This window comes from Zalophus californianus, chromosome X (assembly GCF_009762305.2).
Source record: "Zalophus californianus isolate mZalCal1 chromosome X, mZalCal1.pri.v2, whole genome shotgun sequence".
Classification (NCBI taxonomy): domain Eukaryota; kingdom Metazoa; phylum Chordata; class Mammalia; order Carnivora; family Otariidae; genus Zalophus; species Zalophus californianus.
In genome coordinates, this window is record NC_045612.1 from 95,300,300 (window position 1) to 95,314,980 (window position 14,681).

The window sequence follows — 14,681 nt, forward strand, 5'->3', positions numbered from 1 at the left end:
TTATTTTGCGTATCAACAGATTATGGCTCTTCTTGACCACCATTTGCCAAGGGCATTCTCCCTGAAGGCAACATTTTAGGGGACAAGGGCACTGCTGTGCTATCCAAACTGAGTACATTGTTCTTAGGCTGAATTTCAGCAGTGACCTCGGTGACTCCAGTTCCAGATGGCCTCCATATGTCCTAGCACACGTGTGCTTATTGCCTGTGTTAAAAGTAGAAAAAGTTTCCATTTCCCCTCCCTGCTTCCATCTCTGGTCCCCAGGGCAGCCCAGGCCCCAGCTTTCTGTGCTTTCTGCAACGTGTTGCTGAGATCAGTTCAGAGCAGAGAGAAGGAGGGGGGCAGGACGGTATTAGGAAAGGAGCACGAATTTTGGAGCTAGAGAAACCTGGGTCCAAATTCCAGCTTGGCTCACAACTTGAGTTCTTCATCTGTAATAGAGGAAGAGTAATGCTGCTGCCTACTTTACAGGACTTCTGGGAGGATGGGGTAACAGAAAGGGTGTGGAAGTACTTTGGGAAGGACAATTTAGTTAGTACCGTTGTTACGTCATCAGGTGGTGACAGGCCGAGCCCCTCCTTCCTCCCAGCTGTCATTGTTCGGGGATGTTTCCTAACTGTCGCACGGAGAAAGATGGGAAAGAAGAATCTGTAGCTGAGACATGACGAGTGTCTGTCAAATGACCTCTTCGCACAAATCCCGCTTCCCTGTCACATAATGGCAACTAGAACCTTACCTCAATGTGCGGTGCTCTGATCGACGTACGTTTAAGTGTCTTTGCAAACATTATCTCATCTCTTCTTGCTACAGACCTGGAAGGAAAGCAGGAGAGGTACTCCCACCTCTACTCTCCAGGGCAGAAAACTGAGGGAAAGGACCACTAAAAGAATTTCCAGAAAGCATCCATTGGTTTGCTTTCCACAAAGTTATGAACCTTTCCCGTCACCAAAAGAAAGACCTGCTGGGATTCCTCCCAGTTCTATTTTTCATTAGAAATGTTTATTTGGAACGCAACTCCGGATGCTCTATGCCTGGCTCTTCTGGTGGCATTTGTCACCCTGCTTCTTGTCAGTGTCTTACCTGGAAGCTGCCTTTAACCCAGAAGAGGCTGGTAAAGGTTTGTGGAAGTGGAGAGGAGGGGAAGAGAAGGAATGGCTTTCATCACTAAAATAAATGCCAAAAGAAAAACCGATTTAATTCAGAGCTTATCTAGTCTTTTGAAGGGAGAAAAAAGTAAAAACAAGATCCTGTTTTCGGTGTGTGCTCGCCCAAGCATTGATTTTTGTCTCAGAGCTCTGAAAATGTCTACTGGGTCAGAGTAGGAGGCTTAACTGCGCGTCTCCACCTCTCATAAAGCTTTATGATGAGGCAATGTCTTCCTGATTCCCAAACTAAAGGTGTATTGGACGCATCGAGAAAAATCACATGTCTTGTCTACTGGCCAAGCCAGGTGTGATGCTGAGGAGTCAAGGGCTTTCCAGGTGGACGCACGTCAGCACGGCACACAGCTGTTGTCTTCTCATCAAGTGGCATGTTCCAAGTGTGGGTCAGTTTGTATCCCATTTTAATATCTTAGAACCTGATGTCTTACTTAGACCATCACTACAGGAGGATAGAAACCTCAGAAATTAACCTAATGTGTGTGTATATGTGTATATGCATATATAATTTTAATAATATTATCATAGGGGCGCCTGGGTGGCTCAGTCGGTTAAGCGTCGGCCTTCGGCTCGGGTCATGATCCCAGGGTCCCGGGATCGAGCCCTGCCTCGGGCTCCCTGCTCAGCGGGGAGTCTCCTTCTCCCTCTCCCACTCCCCCCACTCATGCTCTTTCTCTCAAATAAATAAAATCTTAAAAGAAATAATATTATTCTAAACATATTATATATAATATAATATATACATATATGTAATTTTTAACAATATTATTTATTCCATTTCTATTTGAGTAGACAACAAACTCACATGGTCCAAACAAAAGCTATTTAAGAACTCCACTTCCTTCCTTTCCCCAGTCTCCCCTCTTCTGCATGTTATTACTGCACTGTAGCAAATGTAAGACACGATCGGTTTTCGGATGCATCATTTTATGCACTATTAAGAAAGAAAATAATATGGTGGAGTATAATTCTAAAATGCCACATAATGGAAGATACCTTCCTAGTTCACAGATATCACAATGAGAAAAAAAGGTATGTCTTAGAATCCCTGAAATATGGTGGTCTCCTTGTACACATTTCCCAGTTCCTTTATGCATATATAAGCAGGTACGAGTGTAGATGTCAGCTCTGCATCCTAAAGATAGCGGAGTACCTAATGGACTCCTTGTTGCTTTTTTCACTTTGAAGTACATCTCGGAGGTCTGATCATATTAGTATGTAAAGATCACCCTCATCCATTTTTATGGCTGCATGCTATTCTATTGAATGGATGTGATATAATGCGTCTAATCAGTTCTCTATCGTTGGAAATATGGGTCGTGTCCAACCTCGTGCTCTTTCAAATAACGCTGTAACGAATAGCCTTCCGTGTGCGTCATCGCACAAGAGGCAAGGATTGCTATAGGATCAAAGTGTGAAATTTGAGGGCGCCTGGGTAGTTCAGTTGGTTAAGCATCTGCCTTCGGCTCAGGTCATGATCCCAAGGTCCTGGGATCGAGTTCTGCATCGGGGATCCCTGCTCAGTGGAGAGCCTGCTTCTCCCTCTGCCTCTCCCCCCACTCGTTCTCTCTCTCTCTCAAAAATAAATAAATTTTAAGTATGAAAGTTGGATAGCTGGGGAAAGCAGAATAGGCATTTGTAATTCTGATGAACGTTACCAAATTATCTACCATGGGGGGTCACGCTAAATTTGCCCTCCCATAACTAAGGTATGAGCCTGCCTGTTCCCCACAGCTTTGCCAATAGACGGTACTTTGTTGCTGTTATTTTTTTTTTTCCAAATCTGATAGGTCAAAAGAAATGAGATCTTAGCATAGTGTTATTTTATATTTCTCATACTATGAGTGCGGTTAGCCATCTTTTCCTAACTTTTAGAGCCATTTCTATTTCCTTTTCTGTGAACTGTCTGCTTATACCCTTTGTCTATGTTTCTATTAGCTTGTTGTGCTCATTGATTTCTTTTCAAGGAGATCTATACTTTGTGATATGAGTGGCAACTTTCCTGCTAGTTTGTCTTTATTTATTGGTTTTCGTTCGTGTATTGTACTTTTTGCCATGCAGACAGCTCAGTCTGATTTTCAGGTAACTAAACTTGTCAACCTTTTCTTTCATGGCTTTTGGATTGCAGATCATACTTACAAAGGCCTTGCTTACTCCCAGGGTATACAAGAATTTCCTCCTTTCTTCTTTAATGATCTTTAAGATTTCATCTTTCTGCATTTGGATCTTGGATCAAATTTGGAATTTTTCCCATTATATGATATGAGGACTGAATTCATTTTTATTTTTAACTTGATAGCTACCCAGTTGTCTCAATACCATTTATTATTTTGTTTTATTTTATTTCATTTTTTTAGAGAGGGAGAGAGACAGAGACAGAGGGGGGAGGGGCAGAGGGAAAGGGGAGAGAGAATCCCAAGCAGGTTCCACACCCAGCATGGAGCCCAATGCAGGGCTCCATCTCACAACTCTGAGATCATGACCTGAGCCAAAATTTTGAGTCAGACGCTCAACCGACTGAGCCACCCAGGTGCCCCATCCCAATACTATTTATTAATCATTCCATCATTCCCCACACTAGTTTGAGATGTCACCTTTATAACTAAATTTGTATATATATTTGGCTCCATCTCTAGACTTTCTAATCCATTCCATTGTCTTGGGTCTTCCTATTTATAAGCTACCTATATTTTTAAAGTAAGTGCAGTTCTAATTTCAGATGCACAGTCTAAAATCACTCTCAAGGACTGGCCACTCTTAAAGCCCCCACCTGAAAACCCATCTTTGATACAACCTGTCCTGTTTAACAGGCTATACAATAAAAAACAACTAGAAGAATTACTCTATTTGATGAAGGCCTCCAGGCAACACTTGATGACATGACATGGCTGCTGTCTGATAGAAGAGTAATATTGATCATTACAGACTTGCTGCCTACGGTTCCACAGGTACACACCAGAACCCTATATAGGAATGGTCAGTGCCTCTGAGCAACAAAGTCTACTGCTCAAGCTCGCTCTACCCAACCTGTCTCTCATTCATCACCTTCTTCCTCTTACCTCTTAGCACCTCCATTCTGAATTCTCACCCCCCCAGGCCCCATACTCTTCCCTGGCCCTTGAGATTTGATGCTGGCTTTGCCCTTCCAGGTCACAATGACCTGTCAGTTCTGCATCCTAAACATATTTCAAGCCCACCCTCTCCTCACTATCTCCATCACCAACATCCTGGGCCAAATCCCCAACATCTCTCTTCTGGACATAGCCCCTTAACGAGTCTTCCTGCCTACAGTCTTATTTTCTCTAATCCAGGCTTCACATGGCAGTGATATTTTCAAAGCACACATCTGATTATGTCACCGTATTCCTTTAAAATCGTTCAGTGGCCACCCACTGTTTAGGATAATGACCAATGTCCTTAGCGTGACCATAAGGTCCTGCCTGATCTGGTCCCTGACCATCTCTCCACCTTCATTTCACATCACGTCGCTCTTCACGCCCTCTGCTTCAGCCGCACTAGGGTCCTTTCAGTTCTACAGAAATATTTTGCATAGGCTGTTCTCACCACTTGAATACTCTTCCTCCCATCTTAAAAACCTATTTATCTTTCAGATCTCAGCTCAAGCACCACTTCCTCAGTGTTTCCTATTTTTCATCTCCCCAGGCCACATCCTCTCCTTTATGGTGCTTACCTCCCGTTCACAATGATACATTTATCTATATTGTTACTTGATTAACTTATGTCTCTCACAAACCCCATAAGGGCAGGGAGCATGTCTTTCTAGCTTACCATCTTCCCTTCCTTACGCCGGCATCTAGCATGCTATCTAGCCCGGCACACAGTAGGATGCCATAAAGTACCGAGTCTGTTAAATCCATGCTCATTTCCAATTAAATATTTTAGTTCACCATTGAATATCTATTTATTCATCAATGGCTTCGATACTCCCATATATACATTCCCCGGGAATGTGCAAAGTACCAAAGTAGAAGAAGAAAGCAGGATCCACGTTCTCCCCCAAAAAACACTGCTGGTGGCTTCCTTCTGCATGTGGTCAACAAGCACCCATCCAGCCTGGAAGCAGAAAAATCTAGTTGAATCGATTTCATTCCCATGGGAGGCTTGGACTGGAACATGGGCCCAGCCAATGATCTAAATGATAGTAGAGCCCCAGTGTGCCTGGTACCTTGGCTTAGTTCCCAAGGACCCACAGCTGTCCCTAGTTCCACTCCCACTCCCCAGCTTCCCTAGCAGCCTTGCATTCATTGCCTTCTTACTCAGCAAAGCCACCATTTTGTCTAGGACCATAAGGCTTCCAAGATATCAAACATACAGCCTCCTTATAAAATACTGGGCCCCTCTGTCCTAAAGGCCCCTAGGTTGGAATAGCAAACCTAAGGCAAGGTTTTTTTTGTTTTGTTTTGTTTTGTTTGCATTCAGTATATGGGAACTTTGAGCTCAGATTGCTGAACTATGATACCGTTCCCAATGATCTCTGCCTTCTGATATTTGTGTCCCTTTGTAGTCCCCTCCCACACAGAATTGGACCTGGTGTGCATGACCCAGAGAATAAGCAGACGTGACAGTGAGTGACTTCTGCGTAGGTCATGAAGGCATTACAGCTTCTCCCTTGGTCTGCTGAAGTCCTTGTTCTAGGAAAGGCAGCCACCATGTCCCGAGGCCACTCGGGCAGCCCGGTGGAATGACCCATATGGAGAAGAACCTAGGTCCCTGGCCAACAGCCAGCACCAACTCACCAGCCATGTGAGGGCGTCATACTGGTTGGCTGCAGCAGCCCCAGCTGACACATAAGTGCAATCTCATGAGGGATCTTGAGTCAGAAACCACCTGGCTGAGCCACTCTTGAATCCCTGACCCACAGAAACCATGCAAAATAATAAACAATGATTGTTATTTTTAAGCCATGAAGCTTTGGGCTGATTTGTCTTAAACCTTAGATACAGGCCAATAAGACCAACAACAGGGGCCCGACATCTGCTCTGAGTCTTTAGTGTTCTGGACATACAGCTGCACAAGGCCGGGCACATCAAAAACCCTCAAAAAACAGCCATCTTTGTTGTTAATATTATTCTTTCATTACTACTATAATTCCACTGCTCGTGCTGTGTTGACTGTGTAGTTTCACAGCTCATTCTCTCTCCAGACTGTGAGTTCCCTCAAGGCAGTGCCTTGGTACCATTTATCTTTGCCTCTTCAGCTACCAGGCACCACTCAGGATGTGGTAGAGACCAATATATGTGTATTTTAGTGGGGTGGCCTGTGAGAGGGTATAGGCGAATTCAAGGCCAGATACTTGAGCCACAAGGGCATAGAACAGGGATATTGTTTGTAGTCCAGGAAAAGGGCCAAAGAAAACAGGGCAGAGCCAGGCACTGGGGCAGAAGGCAAGGCAAGAGTTTGTCCAGATGTGTGGAGGGTGGGACAGCCCTGGCCAGGTTGTCCAGATCCTTGAGAGGTTCTACTTCCTTTTTAATGAAGGAAGCTCAAGTTCCCCTACTGAGCTCTCTGTTTTTGGCAGGATCTTCTGAATGTAAAAAGCCCTCACTTGTTGCCAGCGTAGGGGGTGCCTTGGACCAGTCCCCTAAACTCACTAAGCCTTGGTTTCCCCGTCCAGAGACTGAGGCTAACAATAGCCACATGTGAGACTCAGGCATGCTGAGGGTTAAACACGATCAGGCCAGGAAAGCGCTTAGTGCCCTGGGAGGCACATAGAAAGAGCTCAGGAAATGTCCACCACTCTTCGCATGGTGAAAAAGTCTTAGTGAATACAATCTTTCATTTGTTGGTATCTTGATGCCAAAGAATTTCGATGATTCTCAAGCTTTTCTGCCTCATTTGCAGAAAGAACCAAGGCCGACTCTCTCTCTCTCTCTCGCTCTCTCTCTCTCTCTCTCTCTCACACACACACACACACACACAAACACACACACACATGCACACACTCACCCTTCCTTCTGGAAGAGGTTAACTATTGTGACCGGTACAATTAGCCCCTTTCCATCTGATAACAGCCCCATCTAAGGAATTCACAACCGTTAATTAGAGGCACCCGGCAATCTTGTGAGGGAGGAAAATTATCGCTCCGACTCTACACGTGTCTGAAGCAAGTTGCTCTGGGGTAACCCCAGTCACAGAGCCTGGGCCCAAGCAGGGACGGAACAGGACGGAGCCTGCCAGCCCGCAGCCCCTCTACACCACCTCTTCCCTCTCCCAGGGCTCCAGGGGGCTGACTGGAGGCCCTGCAGTTGTAAGTTCATTATTAAATCATTTCTCACCGAAAGAAGAAAAGGACTCGAAGCTCCACACACCGTGGTTTTTAAAATGCTAGTCTCTCTTCAATAGAAATTGAATTCACTGATGTAGCCCAGGGAAAAGCGAGCTCCTTCCTCCCCTCCAAATGATTCTTTCAGGGTAATATAGCAGTTAAACCTTCAGGTACATAATAGCACGCCGGTCTATTAGCTAAGGCGATTTTATTCTCCAGCTTGCAGCTTCTTGCCTGACAGTTGTCACCTAGACAACCATGTCTCCATGAACTCAAGAGGAGACTGGGGGGGGGTGGGGGAGGTTGTCCTCTGAGGAGACAGCCAGCCTGATACATCAAATCTTCTGGTGCGAAGGAGCCATTCTTGGCTTTGCGATGTGGAACACACTAAATAATGCATTCGACTGTTGTGTCCCACCACCGCAGGCCCCTCCTTGCCTGTGACCTTGAAACGCTCCCTGAGCTTCAGGCCTTCCCATTCTCCTGTTCTCAGCAAATCTGGTTTAGTGTGAGTGTGTGTGTGTGTGTGTGTGTGAGTGTGCGTGTGCATGTGTGTGTATGTGTGTGTGTATGCGGAACAACTTTCCAACCTTGCAGCTTCCTCGCTATGGTTTTTATTCTGAAACAAAAGAACTGCAAAGGCAGAAAGTTCTCGGTGCCAGTGGGTAAGGAGACTAATCAGATGAGCCCTGGTGGGCTCCCGTGACCCAATGAGGAGGAGCGATGGTGCTCTGCCCCTGCCAGGGAAGGGCCAAGCCCCAAGGCAGGAAGGGAGAGCTGTCCCTCCTGGCCTAAAACAACAAGGACACTGCCAACTTAGAGCAGCCGAGGATCAAGGGGAACACAGTAATGGTTACAGGACAGAGAGCCAAACTGGCACTTTCCTCATGCACTTCAAGTGGGGTGGCAAGGGCACTGAGGGCATTGGTGGCCAACTGTGGTCCCTCCCAGGACTGGGATGAGAAACTCTAGAGGGCCTGTGGTGGCAGCCAAGAGATATAATGTGAAGTCTGCAGAGCTTAGGTATCTCGAGGGCAGGGCTCGTTACTCATGAGCTGGGCACATTTGCGGTGTGGGAGAATGCATCTAACTCCACGGGCCGGCCACTCACTCAATGCCTACATGTTTTCCTGAGCTCTCTTCTAGACCCTATCGGTTGGGTGCTTGCAAGATGAAGACTGTGGGGGAAGAAGAACACTTATTTGAAAATACCCGTCCATCCCAGGCAATCCACATGCCAAGCAAAGCAAGCTATCCTGTCGGGTCTTAAATTTGGGCCTTCGTGGCTGCTGAGGCTCCACAAGCTAGACCGTGGCTTTCTTGTTGACAGCTCTCATGGCTACAGTGTGCTCAGGGTCCCTCTGTATGGGAAACACTCAGTGGCATGCTGGAGCCAGCTCACACTGGCTCACAAGGGCTGACTGTGTGCATCTCTTCTCAACTCCATGTTTGGTGGCATCATGTTGGTAGCTTAAAATTAGCCATGGTGGGAGTATCTATACCATGGCAATCAGCTACAAATCAGGGCCTTTGTTCATTTGTTTAAAAGCTGGCTTAGCAACATACTTCTAGAACCACCTACCCCTCAGGTCCTAGAAATGCTGCTTGATCCGTGATGTTACAATAGGATGACATAATCCTCCCCAACCCAACACATGCCCTGAGTCTGGTCATGTGTTCCATATCATCTGGTACAGGGATGGGCTCGCGGCCCACAACAGGCCAATCAAAGCCTTCCTTAAGACTTTAACCAGAGTTATGAGGGAAAATGCGCTTCTCTGCCATCAGGAGGAATAAGAATCCTGTAAGCATAGAGTCGCCATCTTTTTCACTCTCTTCGTAGCCAGCCAGACAATAAGGTCAACGTAGGAGAGAGCACGAGCAAGGGATGGACAGAAGACAGGGCCCTGATTGCATTGTTTGTGCACCTAGAGATATATTACTATTTTTTTTTTTTTTGGCTTAAGCTAAGTTGAATTGGGATTTTGTCACTTGCAACCAGAAGAATTCCTAATTACAATATATTCTCTTCCCTCACACGCTCTTCCTCCAGAGAGCAGCAGATGATGTCAGGGTCCTGCTCGTGTCCCCTTGGCACTTGCTGTCCTCATGTAGCTCTTACTCGAGGCAAATGAGATACTCTCAGGTCACCAGTGGGAGAGGCCAGGAGAGTTAACGCATATAGGGGCAGTTCTAAGCCAGTGAGCAACAGGAGATGGTAGATAAATACACCAGCTACCCTGCTCCCCAGGTAGGACTGTGAGGCACATTCCACACCACTTCCCTGAGATCTTCCATAGAGCCGGGGCTCAGTTGCCCGCAGTGGTAACCTGTTTTGAGACTCTGAATTGGCTTCCCTCTCTGCCCTGTCTCGCTTCTCCACTCCCTACAGACACCTCCTGGAATCACCTCCCAAATAAACTACCTGCACCCAAATCCTTGTTGCAAGGCCAGCTTCTGGGGAAATCCAACCTAGAGAAATAGACTGTTGCTAAAAAAATGATGTAAATATGACTCATGATTACTACAACCCAAATCATTTTGTTCCTGTCTTTCTAATCATCTCCTTTTGTGGTTTCTCAGCCCAAGTTGAGTTGCGTTTACTTGTTTCAGGTTACCTAATGCCTGGCTGTAGAGTTAGCTTGGAAATGAGGGGGAAAAATTGCCCTGGGGAACAGAAAGTGGGAGTCACACTCCTGTGTTTTGGCCATTATCACGAATTCTGATTTGGGTTTGGCCTATGTTTGTTCTGGGCTACAAAATATAAAAATCTGCACGCTCCCATGGGTTTTTCCTGGGACACCAGTGAATGCAGAGCAAAGGTTTTACTAGTTTTCTCCTGTGAGAAAGTCAGCCTGGACAACTGGAGATCCTATCACATTAAAACGGCTCCCTCCCTTCACCTGGATTGCTCACACTTACCACAGGCTGTTGGAGACACCTTAGCCAAGAAACCCTAATTGTCAGGGAAGTCCGGGCTGGAGTGACCTTTTCCCAGTGGGCGAGGCCGGCTCTCCCCGGGGTGTCTGACACTTGGAAGCGCGTCTGCTCAGAAACCCAGCCCTTGCTGTGAGAGCCTCGCCCATTCTTCCCGGGAACCCGCGCGCGCGGTCTACTTTGCCAGGCATGGGGCTGCCAGGCTTTACAACTCCCAACACCTAGATACCTGTATTTTTCCAAAGCCTTGGTTTGGGAGTCATTTCCTAAGGCATTACAGCTCCTTTGGACTGGGTATGCCTCCAACGTCATGGTAAGTGGGTAGGAGGGACTCATTAAACTGATTTAAGTGAAAGACTTTGCGATACCAGATGAAAAGAGTCCAAATCTAAATTGCTGCCGCTGATGCTTCCAGGAATTAAGGATCTTTAAGGAGCAAAATTCGGAAGATGGTATGGCATGAGGGAAAACCTGAACTTGGCGTGTGAATACCTGCATGAGAATTCCAGCTCTGTCGCTGCCAAGCCATCTGGCAGCATGGATGGTGGTCATAAATACACACTCTGGGGCCGGACTGCCTGGGTTTAAATCCCAGATCCACCACTTCCTAGCTGTGTGACCATGGGCAAGTTAAGCAACGTCTCTGGGCTCAGTTGCCTCCTCCATGAAGCAGGGATAATAATGGCACCTGCCTTGGAGGATTGATACAAGCGTGAAATGAATTGATAGCTCTCAAGGGTTCAGAAGAGTGCCTGACACCTAGGAAGCTTCAACACGTTTGCTCTCTTACCGGTCACAGTCTCCCTGGGCCTGAGTCTTCTTAGCTGTAAATGGAGGATTCCTACCTGGCCTATATTTTGGGGTTTTATGAGGACAAAATGACACAATGTTATTGGAAGGGAAAATTTGGTAAAGCATAATATAAATTTAGGTTGTGATTAAATCAGCTCAAGCTTTTGTGGCCGACGATCCTCCCCTAAAGAGCCGGGCTGGGCATTTAGAGGCTTGGTTAGTCTTGACTTGTGGGGAAGGAAACAAGAGCGAAGGGAAACACACCCTCCCCTCTACAAGGGTCGGACATATGGCTAGCAGCTGGGATTTATGCAAAGCATTCTTCAAATTAGTCCAAAAGCCCCACTGTTTGGTTATTGCCCCCAGCGCAACCATAAAACTACAGCTCACAACTGAGAGCAGGTTGTTCCATCCCCCGCCCGTGCTTGCCCCGGCCCCTCTCAGTTGCCTCGCCCTGGCCACTCTGAGTTGCCTGGCCCCAGAGCCACCTGCGTGCCCTCTGGTTAACTCAATCTGCTGTCAAAAAGGAGGAAGTAATTAAATGGGGGACAAGTCAGTCCCACCACAGGCCCTGCAAAAGTCAATAAAATTTAGTCACTAGAATGGGAGCTGATTTTTAACCACTCTGCTATAAACGATGACGCGCACAAAAGATGTCAGCTTCAGGTCACATAGGAACCAAGCCCGGGAACCCGGTGCACAGCAGTTTTCCTTCTGTGGGGCAGAAGGAAGGAAAATGAAGTACTATTTACTCCGGTGAAATGTGACGTGAGAAATGAAGGGAAAACGTCTTGTTTCCTCCAAAACTCTATGCCCTCAAGAGATGGGGGGGAGGGGCATCAGCAGTGGTGAAGGGAAGACAAATGGAAAACAGCACAGAATAATACACTGTTACTGGACAGGACAATCCGGCTCTGGGAAGCTGTATATAAGAGAGTCAGCCATTAGACAGCAGTCCAATTAGCAACGTTGCTGCTGGCTTTCTATTTCAAAACCCTCTGCCCTTTTGTTTCACTGCGCTAGTGTCTGTGTGGATTTTCTCAGCCTTCACAGGGCCTTGTCCCAAAGGAGCTGCAGGGAGAAGGGGTGTGGAGGGAAGAACCAGAGCATATGGGAACCAGGATTCTGCTTGGCTGACGTGACCCACCCTGCCTGCCTGCCTGGCCTTTCCCTACCTTCAGTTCCTTCTGTGCTTTGTAAATCACCAACATGAAATCAGTCTCCCTGACCACTTCGTGAGAAATTCCAGCCACGATCTAGTAGGGCCAGCATCCAGATTTGGCCAAGAGCAATAGGGGTGGCATGGGGTGGAGGAGGAGAAGGTCTGTGAACAGGAGATTTCCTTTCCACACATCAGAGACATCACAACAGACCCAGAGTCGTAGACATGTGCTGAATCATTCCATGCCCGCAGGCTAAGATCTTTTTGCAAAAAGGCCTAGGAACCCTTTTGTTTCATTTTTTCCCCAAAAAGTCAAAAGTGACTTATTTAGGAATTTCAGTGAAATGCTAAATGCAAAATGCAGGGCATAAAGCAAGCCACAACTGCCTTCAAGTTAGTAGTTAGCGTTCATTGAACACTTCTTACTAATTTTAATCCTCACAACTTTCCTGGGCAGTAGGGTCTAATATCATTACACCTATTTTACAGATGAGAAGACTGAGCCCCAGAGAAACGAAGTAACATGTCCAAGGTCATGTGGCTGAAGAGTGGTAGAAATGAGATTTGAACAGTCACTCAATATTTACTTCCTGTCAGCTCTCCAGGCGAGCAATAGCGGACGTTGTTCCGATGCTGAGCAGATTCCCAGACCCTTTCATGTACATTATCTCACTGGATATGCAAACAATCTCTTGAGGCAGGAGTGCTTGCCCCCAATTTAGAGATGAGGAAACTGAAATACAGGAGGATTAAGTGGTCCTCACAATATTATAGAGGCGGAAAATGAAGAGCAGAAATCAAACACACCTTCTGGTCTTCTTCTCACCATACCCCTGAGGCTTCAGAATAGTAAGTGTTTACATATGGCAAGCTCCCATCAGCCCTGGTAAAATCTGCAGCACTGCTCCCCAGGAAGGCTCCCCTCCTCTGCTTCGGGAGACAGGTGTGATGGCTTCTTCACTGACCCCATCCACCCTACTGGGGATGCACGCTCGCGTTTCCTGCAAAGGGCCACGCGTGGCCCTCACCCCATCTGTGGAGGCACTGTTTACCTTGTAGATGTGGTAAATTTATCATTTTAGTGAGATAATTTTCCAGTAGATGGCAGTAATGTGTCTTGAGGAAGGGGTGGGTGCCTCTTCCTAATTCACGCAAAGGCAGTGTAGAGGCAAGCGGGGTCCCTGATGGGGTCTGGTTTAAATTCTTTTACCCGTAGAAGCAAGATGGCATTGATCCATCTATCTTCTTCTGTTCCCTCTTAAGACCTAAAATGGGAGATTCGCTCTGCAAGAATTCATTTACTGACATTTAAGAAAATGCTTACTGGGTGCCTCCAATGGAACAGATATTGTACAAGGTAGACCTACCATGGTGAACAAAAGAAACAGTCCCCGCCCTCTTTGTTCTTGAAGCTCAGTAAGGGAGTGTGGAAGGCACGATAGGTCAGCCCACTTTAATCGGCTTACCCTTTCTCTCTGGTTTGCCTCTATTCCGTACGTTGTAAAAGCTCAACAGCAACAACAACTCAACTCTTTGGACCCCTTTGCAGCTAGAAGTTGCCATGGGACCCAGTTCTGCCCGTGAGACATAAACAGTAGTCAATGGACACTTACTTTTCCCTTTCTCCCTTCTTTCTGGGTGGAATACAGATACTATGTCTGAGTAACAGCAGTCATCTTGTAAACATGAGGACAAAATATATTTGCTATAGATAACAGAGAAAGAAGAGAAAAGGAGTCTGAGTTCCGTGTGGCATTATTGAGCCACGAGACTGGTGCTGGATAGCCTATCTTATTTGGGGAGATAAATAAACCCTCATGTTTTTAAACTACCATCAGCCAAGTTTTCTATTACTTGCAGCTAAACACGACCCTAACTGGCATAAGGAGTCAGACATTAATCAGTATAAAAAATAAATGTGAATAAATGCCACCCTAGAGAAGTACAGGGCACCATGGGAAGGTAAGCTGAGGCACCTGACCAACTCAGAGGCAAGTAAGGCTTTGTGGAGGAAATGACATTGAATCTCAACAACTAGGGGGCTGGAGTGACATCGCTCTTGGTAGAGTAAAAAAATTGTACGAAGGCCTCGAGGTGGGAAGAAGCCTATACATGGGGGTAAAGAGAGAGGACGGTCTATGCAGGTACAGAGGTAAATCAGCCCATGGGGATCAAAATTGTGACCTCAACCCCTTTGCTTAGTTCATTAACCAACAAGATTAACTAACCACAGCCAGCTAACCACTCAGGCATCACCAAAGGGGAAGAAATGTGAATGGAAATTTCCCTGGGCCTGGCAGAAGTGGAAAGGAAATTACGATCACTTCTGATTATTCACATCAAT